The sequence below is a fragment of the Camellia sinensis genome, chromosome 11 (assembly GCF_055761805.1).
Source record: "Camellia sinensis isolate YWXY chromosome 11, ASM5576180v1, whole genome shotgun sequence".
NCBI lineage: Eukaryota > Viridiplantae > Streptophyta > Magnoliopsida > Ericales > Theaceae > Camellia > Camellia sinensis.
Window position 1 is genome coordinate 82,285,285 of NC_138971.1, and position 7,072 is coordinate 82,292,356.

Here is a 7,072-nt window from a genome sequence, read left to right on the forward strand (position 1 = left end):
CTTGTAAATTCTAAAAAAAATTACTCAGCAGATTTTCAATAAATTCCTAGAAAATTCTCAATAAATTTGCTGTAAATTACTCCGTAAATTTTCAGTAAATTATCAATAAAATGCTCAGTAAATTCTCAGTAAATTCGCAGTAAATTCGCAATAAATTCTTAGAAAATTACTTAGTAAATTACTATGTAAATTATTAGTAAATTACTTTGTAAATTACTCAGTAAATTACTCAGTAAATTCTCAATAAATCACTTAGTAAATTCTATGTAAATTCTTAGTGAATTGCTCAGTAAATTTCTAGTAAATTCACAGTAAGTTACATTGTGAATTCTTAGTAATTACTCGGTAAATTCTTAGCAAATTACTTTTAAAATTCCCAGTAAATTCTCAGTAAATTACTCAGTAAATTGTGAGTAAATTACTCAATAAATTATCAATAAATTCCTAGTAAATTCCCAGTAAATTAGTTAGTAACTTCCCAGAAAAATCATAGAAAATTGTCTGTAAATTACTCAGAAAATTCTCATTATATTTTTAGTAAATTACTTAGTTAATTACTCAGTAAATTATTCAATAAATTCTCAGTAAATTACTCATTAAAGTTTTAGTAAATTCCAAGAAAATTTCCAGTAAATTACTCCGTAAATTACTCAGCGAATTCTCATAAAATTACGCAGTAAATTCCTAGTAAATTACGCAGTAAATTCTCAGTAAATTCCAAATAAATTACTTAGTAAATTCAAAGTAAATTACTCAGTGAATTGCCCGTAAATTCTTAGTAAATTCTCAATAATTACACAATAAATTCTAAGTAAATTCCCAGTAATTTTTCATTAAATTCTCAGTAAATTATCAGTAATTACTCAATAAATTCTATGTAAATTCTCAGTAAATTCTTATTAAATTACTTAGTAAATTTTAAGTAAATTACTCTGTAAATTCCACAGTAAATTCTTTGTAAATTACTCAGTACATTACTTACTAAAATCCCAATTAATTCTCAGTAAATTATCAATAAATTACTCAGTAAATTCTCAGTAAATTTTAAATAAATTACTTAGTAAATTCCCAGTAAATTGCAAGTAAATTACTCAATAGATTTCCTCTAAATTCTCAATAAATTACTCAGCAAATTGCTTAGTAAGTTCCAAGTAATCTCTCTGTAAATTACTCAGTAAATTCCGTGTAAATTTTTAGTAAATTACCCGGTAAATTCCCTTTTAATTATTCAGTAAATTTCCAATAAATTCACATTAAATTACTAAGTAAATTCTCAGTAAATTAAGCTATAAATTCACCATAAATTCTCAATAAATTACATTATAAATTCTCAGTAAATTCTTAATAAAATATTCAGTAAATTCCCAGTAAATTACTCAGTAAATACTTAGTAAATTACTCAGAAAATTCTTAATAAATTTCTAGTAAATTCTCAGTAAATTAATCGGTAAATAACTCAATAAATTCTCAGTAAATTTAGTAAATTACTTAGTAAATTCCCTGTATATTGTCAGTAAATTACTCAGTAAATTCACAGTAAATTATTTGGTAAATTCCCAGTAAATTACTCGATAAATCCTAAGTAAATTACTCAATAAATTATGCAGTAAATTATGTAGTAAATTCTCTATAAATTACTCAGTAAATTCCTAGTAAATTCTCTGTAAATTACTTAGTAAATTACCAGTAAATTCACATTAAATTACTTAGTAAATTTTTAGTACATTACTTTGTAAATTCACAGTAAATTACTCAATAAATTCCCAGTAAATTCTCTGTAAATTACTATGTAAATTCTCACTAAATTCCCATTAAATTGCTGAGTAAACTACTCAGTAAATTTTCAATAAATTACCAATAAATTCTCAGTAAATTACTCGGTAAATTCTTAGTAAACTCTCAGTAAATTCTCAGTAAATTAATTGGTAAATTACTAAGTAAATTACAAAGTAAAATTCTCAGTAATTCCAAGTAAATTCAGTAAATTACTTAGTAAATTCCCTGTAAATTGTCAGTAAATTACTCAGTAAATTCTCAGAAAATTCCAAATAAATTCTCGGTAAATTCTGAGTAAATTCAAAGTAATTCTCAATAGATTATTCACTAAATTCCTAGTAAATTACTCAGTAAATCATCAGTAAATTACTCAGTAAATCATCAGTAAATTACTTACTAAATTCCCAATAAATTCTCAGTAAATAACACAGTAAATTCATCAGTAAATTATCTGCAAATTACTTGGTAAATTCCAAGTAAATTCTAAATAAATTCCCAATGAATTACTGAGTAAACCACTCAATAAATTCTCAGTAAATTACTCAGCAAATTCCTAGAAAATTCTCAGTAAATTACTCCGTAAATTCTCCAAAAATTCTCAGTAAATTACATAGTAAATTCCAAGTAAATTCTCAGTAAATTACTTACTAAATTGCAAATAAATTCTCAATAAATTACCCATTAAATTCACTGTAGATTCAAATTAAATTATGCAGTAAATTACTCAGTAAATTCTCAGTAAATTTATCAGTTAATTCACTATAAATTCTCAGTAAATTACCCATCAAATTACTAGTAAATTCACAGTAAATTACTCAGTAAATTCTCAATAAATTAATAAGTAAATTACTCAATCAATTCTTAGTAAATTACAAAGTAAACTAATAGTAAATTCTCTGAACATTCTCAGTAAATTCCTAGTGAATTCAGTAAATTCCTTGTAAAATGTCATTAAATTAGTCAGTAAATTCTCAGAAAATTCAGAGGAAATTCTTCGTAAATTCTTAATATATTACTCAGTATATTCTCAGAAAATTCACAGTAAATTTTCAGAAAATTTCTAGCAAATTACTTAGTAAATCCTTAGTAAATTATTCAGTAAATTCCATGTAAATTCTCGGTAAATTACTAACTAAATTACTTTGTAAATTCCTAGTAATTTCTCAGTAAATTCTGAGTAAATTACTTAATAAATTCCCTGTAAATTATGCTGCAAATTCTCAGTAAAGTACTCAATAAATTACCAGTAAATTTCAAGTAAATTCTCCGTAAATTCTCATCAAATTACTCAGTAAATTCTCACTAAATTCTCAGTAAATTCTTAGTAAATTATAGAGCAAATTCTCAGTAAATTCCTAGTAAATTTCTTGTAAACTCTCAATAATTCTTAGTAAATCACCCTACAAATTATGTCGTAAATTCTCAGAAAATTCCGAGTAAATTCTCAGTAAAGTACTTAGTAAATTACAAGTAAATTCTTAGTAAATTACTTAGTAAATTCCTAGTAAATTCTCAATAAATTCCTCAGTAAATTATTCAGTAAATTCCTAGTTAATTCTCAATAAATTCCTTAGTAAATTACTTTGTAAATTCTCAGTAAATTACCTAGTAAATTCCCAGTAAATCACATTAAATTACTCAACAAATTCTTAGTAAATTACTCAATAAATTTCTAGTAAATTCTCAGCAAATTGCTCAGAAACTTATCAAGTAAATTCACAGTAAATTACTCAGTACATTACTCACTAAATTCCTAATAAATTCTCAGTAAATTACCCTGGAATTTCCCAGTAAATTCTCCGTAAAATACTTAGTAAATTACTTAGTAAATTCTTAGTATATTACTTAGAAAATTCTCAGTAAATTACTCAGTAAATTCCCAGTAAATACTTAGTAAATTACTTAGTAAATTATAAGTAAATTACCGGTAAATTAATATGTAAAGTCTCCGTAAATTACTCAGTAAATTTATCAATAAATTCTTAGTAAATAACAAGTAAATTTTGGGTAAATTCCCAATAAATTCACATTAAATTACTCAGTAAATTCATAGTAAATTTAAGTAAATTACTTAGTAATTTCTCAGCAAATTACTTAGTAAATTCCTATTAAATTATCAGAAAATTCTTAGTAAATTACAAAGTAAATTCTCAGTAGATTACTTAGTAAATTCCTAGAAAATTACTCAGAAAATTACTTAGTAAATTCTCAGTATATTACTCAGTAAATTACCTTGAAAATTGCCAGTAAATTCTCAATGAATTACCCAGTAAATTACTCAGCAAATTACTCAGTAAATTCTTAGTAAATTACTCAATAAATTCTTAGTAAATTTCAAGTAAATTACTTAATAAATTAACAGTAAATTCTTACTAAATTACTTTGTAAATTACTCAATAAATTCTCTATAACTTACCCAGTAAATTCCCAGTAAATTTTATGTAAATTCTCAGTAAATTACTAGTACATTACTGAATAAATTACTAAGTAACTTTCCAGTAAATTCTCTGTAAAATACTCAGTAAATTCTCAGTAAATTACTCAATACATTACACAGTAAATTACGTAGTAAATTTGTCACGACCCGAACCCGCCCCCATGGGTTAAGGACGTAACCGGCCAGTAATCCTAAGATTACCTACGGCCTCAAACCAAAACAGACTTAACACATCAGAGTAAAGGGGGCCAAAAGGGAAGCAAAATTTAAAACTTTGTCCATAGAGCTGTGCTTACATGGCACATCAAAACAAACCATACATATGTACGTTAATAACTCACAACAGAAACATAGCGACATAGGTTCTGTACAGACAGGATCATCCAAAACTAAGTCAACCCATAAAACTGTAAGCAGACATATACAAAACTTCGCCAACCTGACAAAATGTAAATATATAACAAAAGGGTGAAGACGGGTCTCGTGCGTGAGACACAAGGGCTGACTCTCTCAAAACCTTAGTTGCTCCCTACAGACTTCACTGAGGCTGGGTCTGGACTTCTCTTGGCTCACCTACAAACACATGAATGAGCGTGAGCGATAGCCCAGTGAATAATATCAAATATGACAGTTACATAACAATATGTAGAACAACATGCTCCAAACGGCCTTGGGCCCAATTCATACTTCTAATTAGCAAATATATACGACTATACGAAATGCAAATCAAGTAACTGTAGTTCCAACATTCTGGCCTTTGGCCCATTTGGGTTCCCATTCATGGCAAAACGGCCTTCGGCCCATTCACTTATGTCGAAACGGCCTTCGGCCCATTCATTTTTGTCAAAATGGCCTTCGGCCCATTCATTGATGTCAAAACGGCCTTTGGCCCACTCGTTCATGTCAAAACGGCCTTCGGCCCACTCATTCATGTCAAAACGGCCTTCGGCCCACTCACATGTGTCAAAACGACCTTTGGTCCATTCATTTACATCAGGACGACCTTTGGTCCATTCATTTATGTCAGGACGAACTTTGGTCCATTCATTCACATCAAAACGACCTCCGGTCCATTCATTCACATCAAAACGACCTTCGGTCCATTCATTTATATCAAAACGACCTTTGGTCCATTCATTTATATCAGGACGACCTTTAGTCCATTCATTCACATCAAAACGACCTTCGGTCCATTCATTCACATCAAAACGACCTTCGGTCCATTCATTTATATCAAAACGGCCTTTGGTCCATTCATCCACATCAAAACGACCTTTTCATTCACATCAAAACGACCTTCGGTCCATTCATTCACATCAAAACGACCTTCGGTCCATTCATTTATATCAAAACGATTTTTGGTCCATTCATTCACATCAAAACGACCTTCGGTCCATTCATTCACATCAAAACGACCTTCGGTCCATTCATTTATATCAAAACGACCTTTGGTCCATTCATTCATTCCTGTTAGGTTTTGTCCACAATCCCAATTAACAACTCATAAAGTTTATAAGGGAACAACAATTGGACATTGACAAGCTTTCGAATATTGATATTACTCACAGTGATCGGCTTGTGGATTCGCCCTGGAGCTTGACCCTACACATTCCATGCACACAAAAGGGTCATTAACAATTCAATCCGTCCCTTAATTCACATATTCCTCTTTAGGCTTTATTCTTATCTCATTAACTCATTTATAATGTTTAACATACGCCTAAGAGTGATTACAAGTGAAAGAGAACGGAAAACGAAACACAGAACGCATGAACAAAATTCCAGAAATTAGGGTCCCTGCTCGAGCGTCAATTTACCCGCTCGAGCAGACCCTCAAGGCCTGCAAAAGTACTGGTTGCATGAAAAATACGCTCGAGCGTTAAATAGGGCGCTCGAGCGGAAGGCCTGTCAAAATAGCTCCCACGCTCGAGCGTCGAATTCCACGCTCGAGCGGGAACCATGTCTGCAGAAAATGCTGGGAGCTCGATTTCTTCGCTCGAGCGTCACTTAACCCGCTCGAGCGGACATCAAAAATCTGGGTTTTCCAGATTGAGTTCTTGAGCTTCATCTCGACATTCAAAGGCTCTAAATGCATGATTTTGGCCCAAACTTCACATAATCATATACTAACATGGTACAAACATAGAATTACAACATATTTGTAACACCCCTGTTCCGTAATATGCTAATTGGTCCCTAATACGTATGTGACTATATGTTTTGATATGATTTTTTTGTGTGCCATTATGTGAATATATGCGACTTTGGAATTCTACCTGCTCACCGTAGGAATATCTGTTTGAATAATCTGCTCTGGAAATTAAATTGAGGGCCTTATCGACCACAGAACCCGAAATTGATTACGCCATTGTGATTGGCATAATTTTTAGAGCCTACGGTGAAATTTAATTGAAAATTGATTCTGGTCAATTTAAACTGATTAAATTGATAAATTAAGTACCCCATTATTTTATATATAAATATTTGTTAGTGGGGCTTATTGTATGATAGCATTACACTCCCCTTTAACTCTTATGAACTCAAGAATATGAGGGATTCAATTGTGAGAGAGTGAGGGCCGGCCTTAGTGAGAGAAAGGGAGAGAAATTGTGCAATTTGGCTTAAAGCTTGGAAATTTTGGGGATTTAGCTCAAGAATTGACTAGAGCTTAGAAGATCAAAGCTTCTAGGTGCGTAATTCTTGGATTATAGTTCGTAATTTTGTGTGTTCAAGCTAATTTGGTGATCAAGAATAAGATTGAAATGAAATTGTGTTGGAATTGTTGAATTGAAGCTTAATATGTGCATGCATGTAAGAAATTACTTTGAAATTGCATGTTTGAGCACAAATGTGTGTAGT